Source organism: Bos indicus, chromosome 29 (genome assembly GCF_029378745.1).
Source record: "Bos indicus isolate NIAB-ARS_2022 breed Sahiwal x Tharparkar chromosome 29, NIAB-ARS_B.indTharparkar_mat_pri_1.0, whole genome shotgun sequence".
Taxonomy (NCBI): domain Eukaryota; kingdom Metazoa; phylum Chordata; class Mammalia; order Artiodactyla; family Bovidae; genus Bos; species Bos indicus.
In genome coordinates this window covers 3,499,876-3,522,095 of record NC_091788.1, presented here as the reverse complement: position 1 = coordinate 3,522,095, position 22,220 = coordinate 3,499,876, and positions in this window count along the sequence as shown.

Sequence of the window (22,220 nt, the reverse complement as noted above, 5' to 3'; positions counted from 1 at the left end):
TTCTGACATAAGTTTTATTCATTGAAATCTCTGTCATGAAATATTTTTGAAAGCATGAGTTTTTCCTCGTTGCATTATTGCTTCATATGACTAAAATATGTGTTTAATCATTCACCTTTTGTTAGATATTTAAGATTTTAATGAACTTTCATCATTCTATAATTTTCTTTGATAAATTTAGCTCTATTGATCTCCATATCCATTTCTGAATAATGAATCTCTAAATAGCCATCTCCTAATATCCCTTTCTGGGCTTATCTGGCTTAGTGGTAAAAAATATGTCTACCAGTGCAGAAGATGTGGGTTCAATCCTTGGATCAGGAAAATTCCCTGGAGAAGTAAATGGTAATCCACTCCAGTATTCTTGCCTGGAAATCCCATGGACAGAGGAGCCCAGGTGGGCTATAGTCCAAGGGCTGCAAAAGAATTGGACATGACTAAAAAACAACAACAAATATTGCTTTGTTATTAATGATATTAATATTAATAGAACAATGCTAAATAACATTATTAAAATGCTTAATAGAGTTTATGTATTGCCCAGAAAAGTTGCCTCAATTTAGATTCTCATCAGCAACATATTAATGGATTACTTCATTGCAATCTCAGCATCACTACTAGGTATTTTTTTTTTATAAGCTGGATTTGCTTATAATTTATTTTTCAAATTTGTAATGGTTCACTGAGGTTTAGCAAAGAAAATCTATGGCTATATGGTATATTAATTCTAAGTTAAATATATGTACATATTTAGTAGAGCTAATATGTATATAAAACTTAAAATATGTTTAGATATAGCTTGCAAAAAGATAGGTACAATACATAAATAATTTTTAATGCTCTCTCTGAGCTTAAAATTTCATGCCCCATGATCTATTAAGGAAAAAGAATAAAACGTTTATATGTAGTAAACACCTATGCAACATTAATTTTTTACAAAGCCCACTGTTTAAGTATAGCTAGGCACAGAGTGTTCATTTTAAAGAAAGATGAACAATCCATGAAGAAAGGTGATTCCTGAGCAGACTTTAATAGATTTAGTTTTATCTTCCTCAAGGGAAAATATCACATTTCAAATATTGGTAGAAGCCAGATAAAGTGAGAAAATGGCCAGAGACATCCATGAAGTAGTTAGACGAAGCTCCGAGATTTGGGTTATCCTCTTAAGTTAGAAAAACAAGGACATTGGGGAGAAAATATACTATGACGATAACTCATTGAAAGATGCGAAGGGTATATTAGTATTATTTTTATCATATTATTATTGCTAATATTATTAGTCTTCAAACTTCACTAGTTCTCATCCTTTCTAGTTTCTGAGCCTTCCTCAAACAGATTACTATGGTGAATTCTCATTCACCTCAAATATTTCCTTCTGCTGATTAAAGGAATCATGCTTTCTCTATTTCAGCCTGCTGTACTCATTCTCAAATATCAATATATGTATCCAGGTCAGAACAATATACATTATTTGGCCAAAGTCACATTTATCCCATTTTTCACAGCTTATTTTTTTCATAAAAAGTTGTTTTGTAAAGGTTGTCATTTAATGAGGGCTTACTTGGTGATTGATATATAAAAAGAATTTAATAAATGCATGACCAGAAATAGTTTTAGGTAATCATCATTATCCACATTTTGTATTCAGATCACCAGAGACTTGAATTAAGCATTATGCAGGAGTTTTAATAAAGGTAGGATGGGATCAGAACATAGAAGTAAGTTACATGTCCTTGGTCACATAGTGAGGAAAAATTGCATTAGTCAATCCCAGAACTGTCTGATTCTCCCACCTTCATAGTAATCTTCCTAACTAATTCCAAGACTCTCAAAATCAGCAACAGCTGAAAGATCTTTCTTCTCTTACTCTGCCTACCATGAGTACATAGGGAGTTCACAGTCCACATCAGTTCCAGGGATGAAAATCTAACTTCACACTGCAAATAACCTTCTACTAAATTATCAACTCTGTGACTTTTGATGCTTTTGAGATTCCAACTCTAGCGTTTCAAGTCAGGAAAGTTAGGTGTGATTTCAGGGTAAGAAGCAGGAATTACACTTTTTAGGAGATAATTTATGCTTACACTCAACTAAAGTTGATTTGAAGTGAAAATGGGGGTGCACCTCAACTAAATTTTGTTATTGTCAGATTTTCTATTTGTTTATTTGTATGTGATTTGAATTTAGACATGATGTCTGGTTATCAGAAAATTATGTAAATTCAAGAGTCATTAAATCAAACACATTCTTCATTTCAGATCCATTCAAGAATACTTATTAAACACAATGCAATTATATGCAAGACAATGTGCCAGGTGATATGATAATTAGAAAGATGGAAACTTTCCCTTCTGGTTTCCTCAGTGTGCATGCCCAGCAGTGGGATTGCTGGGTCATAAGGCAGTTGTATTTCCAGTTTTTTAAGGAATCTCCACACTGTTCTCCATAGTGGCTGTACTAGTTTGCATTCCCACCAACAGTGTAAGAGGGTTCCCTTTTCTCCACACCCTCTCCAGCATTTATTGCTTGTAGACTTATGGATCAAAGTCATTCTGACTGGCGTGAAATGGTACCTCATAGTGGTTTGATTTGCATTTCTCTGATAATGAGTGATGCTGAGCATCTTTTCATGTGTTTGTTAGCCATCTGTATGTCTTCTTTGGAGAAATGTCTATTTAGATGAATGGATAAGAAAGCTGTGTTACATATACACAATGGAGTATTATTCAGCCATTAAAAAGAATACATTTGAATCAGTTCTAATGAGGTGGATGAAACTGGAGCCTATTATACAGAGTGAAGTAAGCCAGAAAGAAAAACACCAATACAGTATACTAACGCATATATATGGAATTTAGAAAGATGGTAACAATAACCCTATATACGAGACAGCAAAAGAGACACTGATGTATAGAACAGTCTTTTGGACTCTGTGGGAGAGGGAGAAGGTGGGATGTTTGGGGAGAATGGGATTGAAATATGTAGAATATCATATATGAAACAAGTCGCCAGTCCAGGTTCAATGCATGATACTGGATGCTTGGGGCTGGTGCAATGGGACGACCCAGAGGGATGGTATGGGTAGGGAGGAGGGAGGAGGGTTCAGGATGGGGAACACATGTATACCTGTGGCGGATTCATTTCAATATATGGCAAAACCAATACAATATTGTAAAGTTAAAAAATAAAATTAAATTTGAAAAAAAAAGAAAGATGAAAAGTATAAACCCAGATCTCAAGGAATTTTAAATCTACTATAGGAGATGAAACCTATAGAAAAGTGACAAGATCAAAGACAGAATATATATCTGTAAGTAAAATTTGATAGTTCAGAAGAGTTATGGTTTCCAATAAACAGATGAGGAAGAAGATGTGGAAGGCATAGAAACTGAATTAAGAAGGAAGGAAGAAAAACAACTTTTCCAGCCATCAGAAACACACCAGGAACTGTGCTTAATGTTTTAGCATTTTTAAATGTAATCCTCTAGAAATTCTTCCAAGTGTCTAAGACTCACTCTACAGAGGGACAAAGGTCATCACTTTTCCAAGAAAGGTCCTGAACTTCCTGATGTTCAAGCTGGTTTTAGAAAAGGCAGAGGAACCAGAGATCAAATTGCCAACACCCGCTGGATCATGGAAAAAGCAAGAGAGTTCCAGAAAAACATCTATTTCTGCTTTATTGACTATGCCAAAGCCTTTGACTGTGTGGATCACAATAAACTGTGGAAAATTCTGAAAGAGATGGGAATACCAGAACACCTGACCTGCCTCTTTAGAAATCTGTATGCAGGTCAGGAAGTAACAGTTAGAACTGGACATGAAACAACAGACTGGTTCCAAATAGGAAAAGGAGTTCGTCAAGGCTGTAGATTTTCACCCTGTTTATTTAACTTCTATGCAGAGTACATCATGAGAAACGCTGGACTGGAAGAAGCACAAGCTGGAATCAAGATTGCTGGGAGAAATATCAATAACCTCAGATATGCAGATGACACCACCCTTATGGCAGAAAGTGAAGAGGAACTAAAAAGCCTCTTGATGAAAGTGAAAGAGGAGAGTGAAAAAGTTGGCTTAAGGCTCAACATTCAGAAAACGAAGATCATGGCATCCGGTCCCATCATTTCATGGGAAATAGATGGGGAAACAGTGGAAACAGTGTCAGACTTTATTTTTCTGGACTCCAAAATCACTGCAGATGGTGACTGCAGCCATGAAATTAAAAGACGCTTACTCCTTGGAAGGAAAGTTATGACCAACCTAGATAGCATGTTCAAAAGCAGAGACATTACTTTGCCAACAAAGGTTCGTCTAGTCAAGGCTATGGTTTTTCCTGTGGTCATGTATGGATGTGAGAGTTGGACTGTGAAGAAGGCTGAGCACCGACGAATTGATGCTTTTGAACTGTGATGTTGGAGAAGACTCTTGAGAGTCCCTTGGACTGCAAGGAGATCCAACCAGTCCATTCTGAAGGAGGTCGGCCCTGGGATTTCTTTGGAAGGAATGATGCTAAAGCTGAAACTCTAGTATTTTGGCCACCTCATGTGAAGAGTTGACTCATTGGAAAAGACTCTGATGCTGGGAGGGATTGGGGGCAGGAGGAGAAGGGGACAACAGCGGATGAGATGGCTGGATGGCATCACTGACTCGATGTACGTGAGTCTGAGTGAACTCCGGGAGTTGGTGATGGACAGGGAGGCCTGGCGTTCTGCAATTCATGGGGTCACAAAGAGTCAGACACGACTGAGTGACTGAACTGAAATGAACTGAACTGATGGTTTTTCTAGTAGTCATGTATGGATGTGAGAGCTGGACCATAAAGAAAGCTGAGTGCCAAAGAATCGATGGTTTTGAACTGTCGTGTTGGAGAAGCCTCTTGAGAATCCCTTGGGCTGCAAGAAGTTCCAACCAGTCCATCCTAAAGGAGTTCAGTCCTGATTCTTCATGGAAGGACTGATGCTGAAGCTGAAGCTCCAATACTTTGGCCACCAGATGTAAAGAGCCAACTCACTAGAAAAGATTATACCCTCAGTGAAAGATTGACTAGAAAAAACATTCTACCCTATTTGACAAAAATAGATAGCAAAGAACTCTATCTAACATAACTGATTTTGATGTGAGGGGAAATTAAGATTTCAAGATCACAAACTGGCATTTAAAAACATGGAAATTTCAAAATCATACCAACTGAGAGATCTGAGAGATTTCATATAAACAAAATTATATAAAATAAATTAATTTAAAATAGTTTCACACATGCCTCTGGTTTTGCAGGAAAAAAATCAAGCCCTCTAATGAAAAAAAAAAAAAATTCCTCTGAATAGACCTCATGAGATTTGCACAGGTAATGTCATAACAAGTGTAGTCTCATTTTCAAATATCACTAGTAAACAAACAAGAAAAGCCAACCTTGTAGAAATTTATCAAATATTGGGAAGTCAGGATACAAACATAAAATGAATATTCTAATATAAATCGGTATAAGATAATTAAAATTATCAGCCAAAGAAAGTAGCATAGAATTATCCATGATTATTTGAGAAAGGTACAAATGCATGTAGAAATGAAAAACATAATTGTTGAACTTAAAGGCTCACTAAAGATCCATTCTTAAGTGCTTATATAACAGAAATGGAAACTATGTCTTCCAAAAGATTTGAGCACAACTGTTCAAGACCATCCATTCCCATCCAGAAGAGAATCACTACACAAATTGTGGGAGATCAAAAAATGGAATGCCACTCAGGAAAGGAAAATACTAAATTACTGATACACGCAAAGCCACTGGGTTGAGACAAAGCCAGGCACAAAAGCGCACATATTGTACAATTCCATCTATAAGAAGTTCAAACACGGGCACACTAGTCTATCATTATTCAACTTTCTATTGTAATGGAAATCAGGTAAGTAGTCAGAAAGTTTGGGAAGGCAGGATTAGAAAACTATCTAAAGGAATTTTCTGAGTGGCCATCTTTTTATGGTTAATCTATGCAGGTACTCATATGCTGCTGTTCAGTCACTAAGTTCTGTCCAATTCTTTGAGACCTCATGGACTGTAGCATGCTATGCTCTGTCCTTCACTATCTCCCAGAGTTTGCTTAAATTCATGGCCATTTGAGTATGAAAAGTCAAAAAGCAGATACTTATATAGATGTATCAATAATATCAATAGTCATCTGTCTATTTTATTGTATATGAATTATGCCTCAAAAACCATTTGGGAGCAATTTTTAACACATTTGAAGAGAGAATTAATAACTTTATAGTAATAGTTAATGTTTATTGAGTGCTGAGCATGACTCTATTTTGCTGCTGCTATGCTTCAGTCATGTCCGACTCTGTGCAACCCCATAGACGGCAGCCCACCAGGCTCCCCCATCCCTGGGATTCTCCAGGCAAGAACACTGGAATGGGTTGCCATTTCCTTCTCCAACGCGTGAAAGTGAAGTCGCTCAGTCATGTCTGCTCTTTGCAACCCCATGGACTACAGCCCACCAGGCCCCTCCATCCATGGGATTCTCCAGGCAAGAATACTGGAGTGGGGTGCCATTGCCTTTTCTGGACTCCATTTTACTTATAGGGAAATTCTGTTAATCCAATGAAGAAGGGGTTGTTTTCACCCCCAATTTTTTCTATTAAGAAACTGAGGCAGATCGAAATTTGAATCTCCCTGTGCACAACAATGAACTGGGATTCTAACCTAAGAAACTGGACCCCTTAACCATACCTGGAGATGCATCAGATACTGATTCCGCAAGATAAGTAAATCAGATACTCTGAGGTTAAGTCTGAGTCAACAAATGAACACTACTGCCCTAGACAAACTTGAAGATTTGCTCCCTGGAACATTTATAAGAATGTTCACAGCCTATTTATTTGTGTTAGCACATGACTGAAACCAACTAAAAATAAGAAAGATGAATAATATTGGATTCTATTTATAAGAGATTGTTTTTCAGCTATTTTCATGGATATGAATATCACAAAAAAATAGAATGAAAACAGCAAGTTGCAGGAGATTGTATGCAATATGATATTATTAATACTAATTTCATAAACATTTAAACTAACCAATATATTGAATAGGTAGAATAAAACCATTAAGAAAAGCAAGGACATTATAAATAAAAAATTCAAAGCAGTGGCTCCTCTAGGGTGAAAGTAGAGAAATAAATCAGACACAAAGAATTTCAACTACTATGAAAATATTCCTTGTTTAAATTCAGTTAAAACTATAGGTGTGTTCTTTACATTATTCTTTATGCACGATATTTTTGTTATTAAATATTTATATAAAATTACTAGTAAAAAGTATAACAATTCTAACACCCTAGCAGTGACTAGTTCGTTTCTGTAAAATTAAACTTATGCTATATGTGCAAATTTTAAAGAATAGATAACATATTACAAGTCATCAGTTCAGTTCAGTCACTCAGTCATGTCTGACTCTTTGTGACCCCATGGACTACAGCATGCCAGGCCTCCCTGTCTATCACCAGCTCCTGGAGTTTATCCAAACTCATGTCCATTGAGTAGGTGATGCCATCCAACCATCTCATCCTCTGCCATTCCCTTCTCCTCCTGCCTTCAAACTTTCCCAGCATCAGGGTCTTTTCCAATGAGTCAGTTCCTTGCATCAGGTGGCAAGGTATTGGAGCTTCAGCTTCAACATTAGTCCTTCCAATGAATATTCAGGACTGATCTCCTTTAAGATGGATTGATTGGATCTCCTTTCAGTCCAAGGGGCTCTCAAGAGTCTTCTCCAACATCACAGTTCAAAAGCATCAATTCTTAGGTGCTCAGCTTTCTTTACAGTCCAACTCTCACATCCATACGTGACTAGTGGAAAAACCATAGCTTACTAGACAGAACTTTGTTGCCAAAGTAAATGTCTCTTCTTTTTAATATGCTATCTAAGTTGGTCATAACTTTTCTTCAAAGGAGCTAGTGTCTTTTAATTTCATGGCTGCAGTCACCATCTGCAGTGATTTTGGAGTCCAAAAAAATAAAACCTCTCATTGTTTCCATTGTTTCCCCATCGGTTTGCCATGAAGTGATGGACCGGATGTCATGACCTTAGTTTTCTGAATGTTGAGCTTTAAGCCAACTTTTTCACTCTCCTCTCCTCTTTTACTTTCTTTTTTTTTTTTTTTTTTCCACTCTCCTCTTTTACTTTCATCAAGAGGCTCTTGAGTACTTCTTCACTTCCTGCCATAAGGGTGGTGTCATTTGCATATCTGAGGTTATTGCTATCTCTCCTTGCAATCTAGATTCCAGCTGGTGCATCATCCAACCTGGAATTTCACATGATGTACTCTGCATATAAGTTAAATAATCAGGGTGACAATATACAGCCTTGATGTACTCCCTTCCCGATTTGTTGTTCGATGTCCAGTTCTAATTGTTGTTTCTTGATCTGCATAGAGATTTCTCAGGAGTCAGGTCAGGTGCTCTGGTATTCCCATCTCTTGAAGAATTTTCCACAGTTTATTGTGATCCACACAGTCAAAGGCTTTGGCAGAGTCAGTAAAGCAGTAGTAGATGTTTTACTGGAACTCTTTTGCTTTTTCAGTGATCTGAAGGATGTTGGCAATCTCATCTCTGGTTCCTCTGCCTTTTCTGAACCCAGCTTGAACATCTGGAAGTTCTTGGTTCACATACTGTTGAAGCCTGGCTTGGAGAATTTTGAGCATTATTTTGCTGGCGTGTGAGATGAGTGCAATTGTGTGGTAGTTTGAGCATTCCTTGGCATTGCCTTTCTTTGGGATTGGAATGCAAACTGACCTTTTCCAGTTCTGTGGCCAATGCTGAGTTTCCCAAATTTGCTGACATACTGAGTGCAGCACTTTCACAACATCATCTTTTAGGGTTTGAAATAGTTCAACTGGAATTCCATCACCTCCATTAGCTTTGTTCATAGTGATGCTTCCTAAGGCCCACTTGACTTTGCATTCCAGGATGTCTGGCTCTAGGTGAGTGATCACACCATCATGGTTTATCTGGGTCATTAAGATCTTTTGTATACTTCTTCTGTGTATTCTTGCCATCTCCTCTTAATATCTCTTGCTTGCTTCTGTTAGGTCCATACCATTTCTGTCCTTTATTGAGTCTATCTTTGCATGAAATGTTCCCCTGGTATCTCTAATTTTCTTGAAGAGATCACTAGTCTTTTCCATTCTATTGTTTTCCTCTATGTCTTTGCAATGATCATTGAGGAAGGCTTTCTTATCTCTCCGTGCTATTCTTTGGAACTCTGCATTCAAATGAGTATATCTTTCCTTTTCTCCTTTGACTTTAGCTTCTCTTCTTTTTTCAGCTATTTGTAAGGCCTCCTCATATAACCATTTAGCCTTTTTCCATTTTTTGTCTTGGAGTTGGTCTTGATCACTGCCTCCTGTACAATATTACGAACCTCTGTCCATAGTTCTTCAGGCACTCTGTCTATCAAATCTAACCCCTGGAATCTATTTGTCACTTCCACTGTATAATCGTAAGGGATTTGACTTAGGTCATACCTGAATGGTCTAGTGGTTTTCTCCACTTTCTTCAACTTAAGCCTGGATTTGGCAATAAGAAGTTCATGACCTGAGCCACAGTCAGCTCCTGGTTTTATTTTTACTGACTCTGTAGAGCTTCTCCATCTTTGGCTGCAAAGAATATAATCAGTCTGATTTCGCTGTTGACCATCTGATGATGTCCATGTGTAGAGTCTTCTCTTGTGTTGTTGGAAGAGGGTATTTGCTATGACCAGTGTGCTCTCTTGGTAAAACGCTTTTAGCCTTTGCCCTGCTTCGTTTTGTACTCCAAGGCCAAATTTGCCTGTTACTCCAGGTATCTCTTTTTTTTTTTTTTTTTTTTTTAAACTTTACAATATTGTATTAGTTTTGCCAAATATCAAAATGAATCCACCACAGGTATACCTGTGTTCCCCATCCTGAACCCTCCTCCCTCCTCCCTACCCATACCCTCCCTCTGGGTCATCCCAGTGCACCAGCCCCAAGCATCCAGTATTGTGCATTGAACCTGGACTGGCGACTCGTTTCATACATGATATTATGCATGTTTCAATGCCATTCTCCATATCTCCCCACCCTCTCCCTCTCCCACAGAGTCCATAAGACTGATCTATACATCAGTGTCTCTTTTGCTGTCTCGTATACAAGGTTATTGTTACCATCTTTCTAAATTCCATATATATGTGTTAGTATACTGTATTGGTGTTTTTCTTTCTGGCTTACTTCACTCTGTATAATAGGCTCCAGTTTCATCCACCTCATTAGAACTGATTCAAATGTTTTCTTTTTAATGGCTGAATAATACTCCATTGTGTATATGTACCATAGCTTTCTTATCCATTCATCTGCTGATGGACATCTAGGTTGCTTCCATGTCCTGGCTATTATAAACAGTGCTGCGATGAACATTGGGGTGCACGTGTCTCTTTCCCTTCTGGTTTCCTCAGTGTGTATGCCCAGCAGTGGGATCGCTGGATCATAAGGCAGTTCTATTTCCAGTTTTTTAAGGAATCTCCACACTGTTCTCCATAGTGGCTGTACTAGTTTGCATTCCCACCAACAGTGTAAGAGGGTTCCCTTTGGAGAAATATACCATGTTCATGGATTGGAAGAATCAATATAGTGAAAATGAGTATACTACCCAAAGCAATTTATAGATTCAATGCAATCCCTATCAAGCTACCAACGGTATTCTTCACAGAACTAGAACAAGTAATTTCACAATTTGTATGGAAATACAAAAAACCTCGAATAGCCAAAGCTATCTTGAGAAAGAAGAATGGAACTGGAGGTATCAACCTACCTGACTTCAGGCTCTATTACAAAGCCACTGTTATCAAGACAGTATGGTACTGGCACAAAGACAGAAATATTGATCAATGGAACAAAATAGAAAGCCCAGAGATAAATCCATGCACATATGGATACCTTATCTTTGACAAAGGAGGCAAGAATATACAATGGATTAAAGACAATCTCTTTAACAAGTGGTGCTGGGAAAACTGGTCACCCACTTGTAAAAGAATGAAACTAGACCACTTTCTAACACCATACACAAAAATAAACTCAAAATGGATTAAAGACCTCAAAGTAAGACCAGAAACTATAAAACTCCTAGAGGAGAACATAGGCAAAACACTCTCCGACATACATCACAGCAGGATCCTCTATGACCCACCTCCCAGAATATTGGAAATAAAAGCAAAAATAAACAAATGGGACCTAATTAACCTTAAAAGCTTATGCACAACAAAGGAAACTATTAGCAAGGTGAAAAGACAGCCTTCAGAATGGGAGAAAATAATAGCAAATGAAGCAACTGACAAACAACTAATCTCAAAAATATACAAGCAACTCCTCCAGCTCAACTCCAGAAAAATAAATGACCCAGTCAAAAAATGGGCCAAAGAACTAAATAGACATTTCTCCAAAGAAGACATACAGATGGCTAACAAACACATGAAAAGATGCTCAACATCACTCATTATCAGGTATCTCTTGACTTCTTACCTTTGCATTCCAGTCCCCTATAATGAAAAGGACATCTTTTTAACAAATCATAGATTCTAGGAAAATGTTATATAAATAAAAGCCTGAATATGCCACTCACTTATTCCTTAGTTATAGTTTAAAATGAGGAACATTCGAAGTGTAAAACCTTAATATTTCTTCTCAAGTTCTTTAGGAATCACATTGCCATTATGTTGCTCCATTCAATACCAGTTTATGGAGGGTTGAAAACATGACTCTTTTTCTAAACCATATTTGTGTATTTTATATAGGACCACTTAGATGTACAGAAAAATGCAGTTAGGAGAGAGTTTCCATACATCCCTCATCTAATATTTCCCTAAGCTAACCTCTTAACATCACCATGGTATGTTTGTCAAAACTAAGGAGCTAACACTGTGTGCATGTTTGTGCATGCTAAGTCGCTTCAGTCCTGTCCAACTCTTTGTGACCCCATGGACTGTAGTCTGCCAGGCTCCTCTATCCATGGGAATTCCCCAGGCAAAATTACTGGAATGGACTGCTATGCCCTCCTTCAGGGGATCTTTCCAACCCAGGGACCAAACCCAGGTTTCACACATTGCAGGCAGATTCTTTACTATCTGAGCCTCCAGGGAAGCCCAAGAATACTGGAGTGGGTAGCCTATCCCATCTCCAGGGGATCTTCTTGACCAGGGTCTCCTGCACTGCAGGCATCAGCTGAGCTAATGGGCAAGCCCAGATACACAGCGTAGTGATTCACTACTTCTATACATTGCAAATATACAGGATGAGAATATATACAGTAACACACATGGTTGTTTCAAGATGCTAATGTCTTAAGTTTGAACACATTTTAATAACCCTGCATGTTTCTCCCCTCACATGTTTATTGTTTTTGACATTATATTTTATATCTTTTTGTTTTGTGAATCCTTTAACTACTTACTGTGGCTATAGATGATTTTACTACTTTTATCTTTTAAATTTCCTACTAGTTTTATAAGTGGTTGATCTAAAATCTTTACTATGTATTTGCTTTTACTAATGAGATTTTTTCCTATCTTAATTTTCATATCTCTAATTTGTCCTTTCCTTTCCACAAAGAGAAATATCTTGAAAAATTCTTAAAAAGCTGGTTTCCAAGTGCTTAATTCCCAAGCTTTTGATGGTATGTAAAACTTTTGATCTCTTTTTCACATTTAAGTAAAAGCCTTGCTGGGTAGAATATTCTTGACTGTAGACTTTTCCCTTTAATCACCTTAAATGTATCAGGTCATTCCCTTCTGGCCTATAGTTTCTGCTGAAAATTTAGCTGATATCTTTATGGGAGCTCTCTTGTGTGTAAATTGGTGATTTTCCCTGCTGCTTTTAATATTCTCTTTATTTTAAATTTCTGCCATTTTAATTTATGATGTGCGTTGCTGTGGTCTTCTTTGGGTTGATCTTGTTTGAGACTCTGTGCTTCCTGGACCTGGATGTCTATCTCCTTCTCAGGCTAAGAAAATTTTCAACTATTATGTTTTCAAATATGTTCTTTTCCCCTTTTTCTCTCTTTCCTTATGAGACTCCTGTAATGTGAAATTTACTATACTTGATGTGGTTATAGAAGTTTCTTAAACGGTTTTCATTTTTGTTTCCTTTTTTCTATTCAGCTTCAGTGATTTCCAGTACTTCATCTTCTAGGTTGCTGAACCATGCCTCTGTGTCATTTAATCTACTGTTGAGTCCTTCTAATGTATCTTTAAGTATTGCATTCTTCCTATATACAGTACAAAGGAGCAAATGGCAACACACTCCACTATGCTTGCCTGGGAAATCTCATGACAGAGGAGACTGGCAGGCTATGGTCTGTGGGGTCACAAAGACATGACTTAGTGAGTAAGCAGCAACAATTGTGTACTTCTGTTTCGTTCTTCTTTATATTTTCTAACTTTGTGAAAAACTTCTAACTTCTTAACTCTGTTCATCCATTCTCCTCCTTAGTTCTGTGAGCACCTTTATGATCATTTCCTTAAACTATTTATTGAACATATTGCTTATCTTCAGTTAAGTTAGTTCTTTGAAGGTTTTCTCTTGTTCCAACGTTTGGAACATATTTCTCTGTCACCTAATTTTACTTAATTCACTGTTTCTATTTCTGTGTATTTGGTAGATTGATGATGTTTCTCAATCTTTGAAAACTGGCCTTATGTAGGAAATGGCCTAGAGGGCCCAGCAATACACAGCACCCTGGTCATAGAGCTGTATAACTGAGGGGTCCCTTGCTCCTTGAGGAGAGCCCCTGCAATTGTATTCATCCTCTCATTTACAGGTCACCTATCTAGGGGTATGGGTCTTGACTATACCACATCTCTGCTCTCCCTATCTGTCTTGTGTTTCCTTCTTCATGTCTTTAGCTGAAGATCTTGTCTGCTATTGTTTAGTCACTTGGTCATGTCTGATTTTTTGCAACCCCATGGATTGCAGCCTGCCAGACTTCTCTGTCCTTAAGATTATCCTGGCAACAATCCTGGAGTGGGTTGCCATTTCCTACTCCAGGGGATATTCTTGACCAAGGGACTGAACCCATGTCTCCTTCATTGCAGTTGGATTCTCTACCACTGAGGCACGAGGCAAGCCCTAGTCTTTAGATCTCTTTCATGGGATAATTGCTCTGTAAATAGTTTCAGTTCTGGTGTGCCTGTGGCAGGAGGTGAGGTCTGTCTCTTTCTACTCCACCATCTTGACCCCAACACTTATCAATTATTTCCAGAAGCATGTGATTAATTGTTAGCTACAGCTGAAATAAAACGTGTTAACTTGCACAAAGCTCCCAGTACTCCACCTGCTATTCTATCTGCCTTGCATGTATTATTGCATGTAATCTTAGGACACTAGCAGGTCATATGCTTATGATTATCTCCAGTAAACAGTGATGTAACTAAGGGACAAGAAGTTTACACAACTTGTCTAAGGTAACACTTCTGGTTGGGAACAGAGCTAAGGTTTAAATCCAGGTTCTATGATTCCATGCTTGGATCCTCAATCTATAAGCAATACACACTCAGTTCAATTTAGTTCAGTTCAGTCGCTCAGTCGTGTCTGACTCTTTACGACCCCATGAATTGCAGAATGCCAGGCCTCCCTGTCCATCACCAACTCCCGGAGTTCACCCAGACTCACATCCATAGAGTCAGTGATGCCATCCAGCCATCTCATCCTCTGTCGTCCCCTTTTCCTCCTGCCCCCAATCCCTCCCAGCATCAGGGTCTTTTCCAATGAGTCAACTCTTCGCATGAGGTGGCCAAAGTACTGGAGTTTCAGCTTTAGCATCATTCCTTCCAAAGAAATCCCAGGGCTGATCTCCTTCAGAATGGACTAGTTGGATCTCCTTGCAGTCCAAAGGACTCTCAAGAGTCTTCTGCAACACCACAGTTCAAAAGCATCGATTCTTGGGCGCTCAGCCTTCTTCACAGTCCAACTCTCACATCCATGAATGACCACAGGAAAAACCATAGCCTTGACTAGACGGACCTTTGTTGGCAAAGTAATGTCTCTGCTTTTGAACATGCTATCTAGGTTGGTCATAACTTTCCTTCCAAGGAGTAAGCGTCTTTTAATTTCATGGCTGCAATCACCATCTGCAGTGATTTTGGAGCCCCCCAAAATAAAGTCTGACACTGTTTCCCCATCTATTTCCCATGAAGTGATGGGACCTGATGCCATGATCTTCGTTTTCTGAATGTTGAGCTTTAAGACAACATTTTCACTCTCCTCTTTCACTTTCATCAAGTGGCTTTTGAGTTCCTCTTCACTTTCTGCCATAAGGGTGGTGTCATCTGCATATCTGAGGTTATTGATATTTCTCCCAGCAATCTTGATTCCAGCTTGTGCTTCTTCCAGTCCAGCGTTTCTCATGATGTACTCTGCATAGAATTTAAATAAGCAGGGTGACAATATACAGCCTTGACGTACTCCTTTTCCTATTTGGAACCAGTCTGTTGTTCCATGTCCAGTTCTAACTGTTGCTTCCGAACCTGCATACAAATTTCTCAAGAGGCAGATCAGATGGTCTGGTATTCCCTTCTCTTTCAGAATTTTCCACAGTTTATTGTGATCCACACAGTCAAAGGCTTTGGCATAGTCAATAAAGCAGAAATAGATGTTTTTCTGGAACTCTCTTGCTTTTTTGATGATCCAGTGGATGTTGGCAATTTGATCTCTGGTTCCTGTGCCTTTTCTAAAACCAGCTTGAACATCAGGAAGTTCACAGTTCACATATTACTGAAGCCTGGCTTGGAGAATTTTGAGCATTATTTTACTAATGTGTGAGATGAGTGCAATTGTGCGGTAGTTTGAGCATTCTTTGGCATTGCCTTTCTTTGGGATTGGAATGAAAACTGACTTTTTCCAGTCCTGTGGCCATTGCTGAGTTTTCCAAGTTTGCTGGCATATTGAGTGCAGCACTTTCACAGCATCATCTTTCAGGATTTGAAATAGCTCAGAGTTCCTAATAAAGGCAACCCAGTTTACTCCCATGCCTCTAAAGTGCCAAGAACAGAGCAAACACATGAACTGCGTGTTAACCTGCAAGAAGTTCCACCCTCATTGAATGGTTAGGGTCAGCACAATGGTCAGCACAATGAATATAAACACTCTCCTGTCTGAAAAGCAGAAGAGATCCGCACACACTGTGAGAGTGTGGGTCTACCCTGAGCAGAGCAAGGGTTAGCTGGCATATTTTTTGAGACTTTGAAAGTCTGAAACTCTCTTTCTCTTTCCCTAACCAAAGGAAAAGTTTTTGGTTTGGTATAAAGTTATTGGATCTCTTTTATCTCTATCTCCAAATTCTATAGACACTCTTCTGGTATTTGTTTTTTGCGAAAGAGACATCTGGGTCAACTTTTTTTTCATGTTTTTTCTTATTATACTAGTTTGCCTTTGTAAGTCTATAATTTTTTTCCTTGTCAGTGTATTTCTTTTTTCTTTCTGTTTTATTGAGACATGTGTCACACAGCACTATAAAAGTTTACAGTGTGTAAGATAATGATTTGATTTACATGCACCATGATGTAATTACCCCAATAAGTTTAATGAATATCTATCATCTCATATACATATAAAATTAAGACAATAGAAAAAAAATCCCTTGTCTTGAGAACTCATGGTTTATTTTCAATAAATTTCATATATAAAGTGCTTAGTCACTCAGTTATGTCTGACTCTTTGCGACCCCATGAAGTGTAGCCCGCCAGTCTCCTCTGGGGATTCATCTCCATGGGGATTAACCAGGCAAGAAGACTGCGGTGGGTTGCCAGGCCCTTTTCCAGGGAATATTCCCAACCCAGGGATCAAACCCAGTTCTTCTGCACTGCAGGCAGATTCTTTACTATCTGAGTCACCAGGAAAGTCCAAGATAGAACAGTGCTAATTTAGCATGTTGTACATTACAATTCTACCATTTATTTATAACTGGGATTTTGTACCTTTTGACTATCTTTATCCAATTCACCACTACTGCTTATAAGTGTGTTTCAAAGCTCTTTACAAGACAAATCTAGTTATGGTTTCCTTTATATTGACTTTTTCAGAAAGTATGATTTTAGATTTCCATATACACACCTCTTTCAAATTCTGAAAGATTGACTTTGATGCCCCTTTGATAATCATTTTATTTCTGGTTATTTGGATTATACCCTCAGGAAAATACAGAATTCTTAAGCTGAATTCTGAGGGGATTTTAAACGTCTTCTCACCTTTTTTTTTCATCTCTGCATTCTGTGCAAGTTTCTCAAGTTCATCTTCCACATGACTGACTTGATTTTCCAAGGTTATTAACCCTTCTTCACTACTTTCACTGAAAATTTTATTTCTATTATTACATTTTTGGTTCCCACATAAAATCTCATTATCTTACACATTTTCCTGTTTTCTAATCTCAGTGTTTCTTTTTTTTATGGTTTTCTGAATTTGTTTCAAAGCAGTCATACATTATGATACTTTATTGAGAACACTAAACACTTCTTGAAATTTTTCTTTCTTCAAATAAGTTGCAAAGATCTCCTTTTCTTCTGCACATCCATAATGATAATTTTTTTCCCTTGCTTTTTCATAGACTCTTTCCTTATAGGGAGTGGACAGGATGAGTTTATTATAAATTGGATAGTGCAACGTTCCTGAAACTGTTAGCACCTCAGTTGTGTTCAACTCTGAGACCCCAAGGACTAACCACAGCCCATCAGGCTCTTCCATCCATGGGATTCTCCAGGCAAGAATACTGGAGTGGTTGCCATTCCCTTCTCCAGGAGATCTTCCCAACCCAGGGATTGAACTTGGGTCTCCTACATTGCAGGCGGATTCTTTACCATCTGAGCACCTACGGCAACTTCCCACTAGCTGTTTCTATACTGTATGTGTTTCAACGCTACTGTCTCAATTGGCCCAGTCTCTCCTTCCCCTCGCTGTGTCTGTAAGTCTGTTCTCTATGTCTGCACCTCTATTCCTGAGCTGCAGATAGGGTCATCAGTACCACTTTTCTAGATTCCATATATATGCATTGGTATATATTGTTTCTCTTTGTCTGACTTACTTCATTCCGTATAACAGGTTCTAGGTTCATCCACCTCAGCTCCACTGACTCAAATTCATTCCTTTTTATGGATAGTAATGTTCAATTGCATATGTGTACCACAGCTTCTTATCCATTCGTCTCATCAACAAACATACCAGTTCTTTTTGATTCAAACTATGAATCTGTCTGGTGAATTGACTTGTATATTCATTGGTGAGATTACAAAAGACTCATGAGTTTTCACTGACTCTGTGACTGTGGCACTAAAATAGCCCAGCCCTCTCATTCTCAGAACATAATAAATATTTGGAAAAATAAAATCTCCATGATGCTGGGCTAATGGGCTATTTTCTGATGCTGTCTGTTGATATTTCAGTTGCAGGAATCAATGTGCAACCATGGGAACCACCGCACTGTATTCTCCCAATCCAGACAATAAACGTAAAAAGAAACACTTTTGTTGAGGAAAGGAAGCAGAAGTCTGTTTAACCTCAAAGAGAAACTGCCAATCCATACATTTGTTATTTATCTTAGAACATGCATTTGATCAGTGAAACCAACAACTCAAAAGCACAAAAGGTCTTACTACATACTTTGAGGCAGGTAGACACACTTTATGCTTATGAATTACCATTTTTAATTTGGTCCTATAGTTCTTCTAGTGAGTAGACATTTCTTCCAGGTTTTTTTTAAACATTCAAATTTATTTAGTTTATTTTTGGCTGCACTGAATCTTCATTACTGCCTGGAGGCTTTCTCTAGTTGCGATGACTGGGGACTTCTCTTCACTACAGTGACTTCTCTTGTTGCTGAGTCTGGGCTCTAGAGCCTGCTGGCTTCACTAGTTGTGGCACATGGGCTTAGCTAGTCCCACGACATGTGGGATCTTCCCCGACCAGGGATTAAACACTCATCCCCTGCTTTGGCAGGCAAGTTCTTAACCACTGGACCTCCAGAGAAGTTCTGTTTCAGATTTTGACATAACTTGTCTAGGCAAAATTTTAAGTTTTCATCTGTTTGAGAATTGAATCCATGGATATATTTTAGTGTAACATTTGAAGATATTGTGCCAAAAGCTCTTATCCAAATAATATTGAATTCTCACAGGCCCCATTATCTTGGGATTTATATGACAAAGGATTCCATGCACCCATTCACCTCATACTTATATTTTTCAACTGGATGGTAGGTTGCAGCATGTTTATCCTTTCAAATCTGCCAATGACTGAAGAAATAAAGTGTTATTGCTGTCCTTGTTGTTTCCCATGGTGCTATAGAATTGAGGTTGGAATGTTCTTAATCAGGATTTTTAAGAAGTAGTCAGAGAGGCATTAAGCATTCATTCCATCTACTTTGTTTCCAATGGATTTCATTTTCATGGAAAATCTTAACAAAAGTGGAATGGAATACATAGAAACATTCCATTACAGGCTTTCAGTACATAACTGTCTCCTTTCCTTTCAATCCTGGATGCTAGCATAAGCCAAGGGGCTTTGAGGGGCATTATAAAGACACTGTATATAGAGTGCCACTTTAATAACCTAGACATTTCATAAATGGAAATTCATAACAGGAAGTAACTTGTCATGCATGTGTTGCTGTTCAAAATACAATTTGCATGCAAAGTAAAATCATGCATAGCTAACGGATTTTATTCTGTCATTAATAATGAATGCAACTCACCTTAATGGATGTAGTCTATAGGTAGTTTGGAGCAGAGAACCTGAGGGAGTCATATTGCATTTCAGAGAGGGATGGAGACAGGTTAGGGAGAAGGGAGGCTAGCAACCCAGAAGAGAATGTTACTGCCAGTTATCACTGAGCTTCAGTGGGAATCCAGAGATGCTAACGGAGAGCAAAGAAAGCTGTCAACAAAAAGACAAATTTGCCTCAGGTCACTTGTGTGTCACCCAAACCATTGAAGAGCTTCAAGGACAGCAGCCCATGACCCCATCACACTTCTCACTGTCACAAGGTTCTTTCTCATTATTATAAATCTCCCATGTGAAAATCCATGTCTGGCCTTAAGTTTTGATAAACATCGTGTTTCTAACCTCAATAAAATAAGATGTCATGGCTTTCTTGATAGGAGACAGAGGTCACAGAATCATAGAAAAGGATCTCAGTCCAGCAGCCTCAGGTCTATCAACAGGGAAAAACATCTCAGGCAGAGAGAAGCACTTTATCAGTTCATAGAACGGCTCACGTCAGAGCCACCAATGAAATGTTAGTAAAGGGGCAGACACTGTTGTTTAGCTGCTCAGTCGTGTCCAACTCTTTGCGACCCCATGGACTGCAGCACACCAAGCTTCCCTGTCCTTCGTCTCCTGGAGCTTATTCAAACTCATGTCAATTGAGTCAGTGATGCCATCCGACCATCATCCTCTGCTCTCCCTTTATCTTCCTGCTTTCACTCATTCCCAGCATCAGGGTGTTTTCCAATGAGTTGGCTCTTTCCATCAGGTAGCCAAAGTATTGGAGTTTCAGCTTCAGAATCAGTACTTCTAATGAATATTCAGGATTGATTTTCTTTAAGATTGGCTGCTTTGATCTCTTTCCTGTCCAAGGGACTCTCAAGAGTCTTCTCCAACACCACAGTTCAAAAGCACCAATTTTTTGGTGATCAGCCTTCATTATGGTCCAGCTCTCGCATCCATACATGATCACTGAAAAAACCATAGCTTTAACTATACAGCCTTTGTCAGAAAAGTGTCTCTGCTTTTTAATATGCTGTCTAGGTTGATCATAGCTTTTCTTCAAAGGAGCAAGTATCTTTTAATTTCATGGTGGCAGTCACCATCTGCAGTGGTTTTGGAGCCCAAGAGAATAAAGTCAGCCGCTGTTTCCACTGCTTCTCCATCTATTTGCCATGAAGTGATGGGACCGGATACCATGATCTTAGTTTTCTGAATGTTGAGCTTTAAGCCAACTTTTCACTCTCCTCTTTCACTTTCATCAAGAGGCTCTTTAGTTCTTCTTCACTTTGTGCCATAAGGGTGGTATCATCTGCATATCTGAGGTTATTGATATTTCTCCTAGTGATCTTGATTCCAGTTGTGCTTCATCCAGCCCAGCATTTCTCATGATGCACTCTGCATATAAGTTAAATGAGCAGGATGACAATATACAGCCTTGATGTACTTTCCCAATTTTGAACTGGTCTGTTGTTCCATGTCCAGTTCTAACTGTTGTTTTTTGACCTGTTTACAGGTTTTTCAAGAAGCGGGTAAGGTGGTTCAATATTCCCGTCTCTTGAAGAATTTCCCACAGTTTGCTGTGATCCACACAGTCAAATGCTTTTGTGTAGTCAGTGAAGTAGAAGTAGATGTTTTTAGTGTGAATGAAGGAGATTTGTGTATTGAATCTCTCAATAGGATACTCAAGCATGCTGTTGTATCTTGACTTCTTTTTTTGACTTGTGTTTCTCTCTGGCTCAAAACAAAAGACTTTTTTGAAAAGCTCCTAAAATTTTTAGTGAGCTTGATAAAGTTATTAGCTGCTTGCTTATTCCTGTAAAATAACAATCTGTCCTTCTGTAAAGTTAAGATGTTCTTCTAAGAACACTCAGCTTTCAAGAAAACTGAGTGATTCTGAGTTTGACATTTCTTCTGAATTTGAAATAAGCTCTTCAGTTCAGTTCAGTTCAGTTCAGTTACTCAGTCGTGTTCGACTCTTTGTGACCCCATGAATCGCAGCACGCCAGGCCTCCCTGTCCATCACAAACGGCTGGAGTTCACTCAGACTCAGCTCCATCGAGTTAGTGATGCCATCCAGGCATCTCATCCTCTGTCGTCCCCTTCTCCTCCTGCCCCTAATCCCTCCCAGCATCAGAGTCTTTTCCAATGAGTCAACTCTTCGCATGAGGTGGCCAAAGTATTGGAGTTTCAGCTTCAGCATCATTCCCTCCAAAGAAATCCCAGGGCTGATCTCCTTCAGAATGGACTGGTTGGATCTCCTTGCAGTCCAAGGGACTCTCAAGAGTCTTCTCCAACACCACAGTTCAAAAGCATCAATTCTTTGGCACTCAGCCTTTTTCACAGTCCAACTCTCACATCCATACATGACCACAGGAAAAACCATAGCCTTGACTAGACGGACCTTTGTTGGCAAAGTAATGTCTCTGCTTTTGAATATGCTATCTAGGTTGGTCATAACTTTCCTTCCAA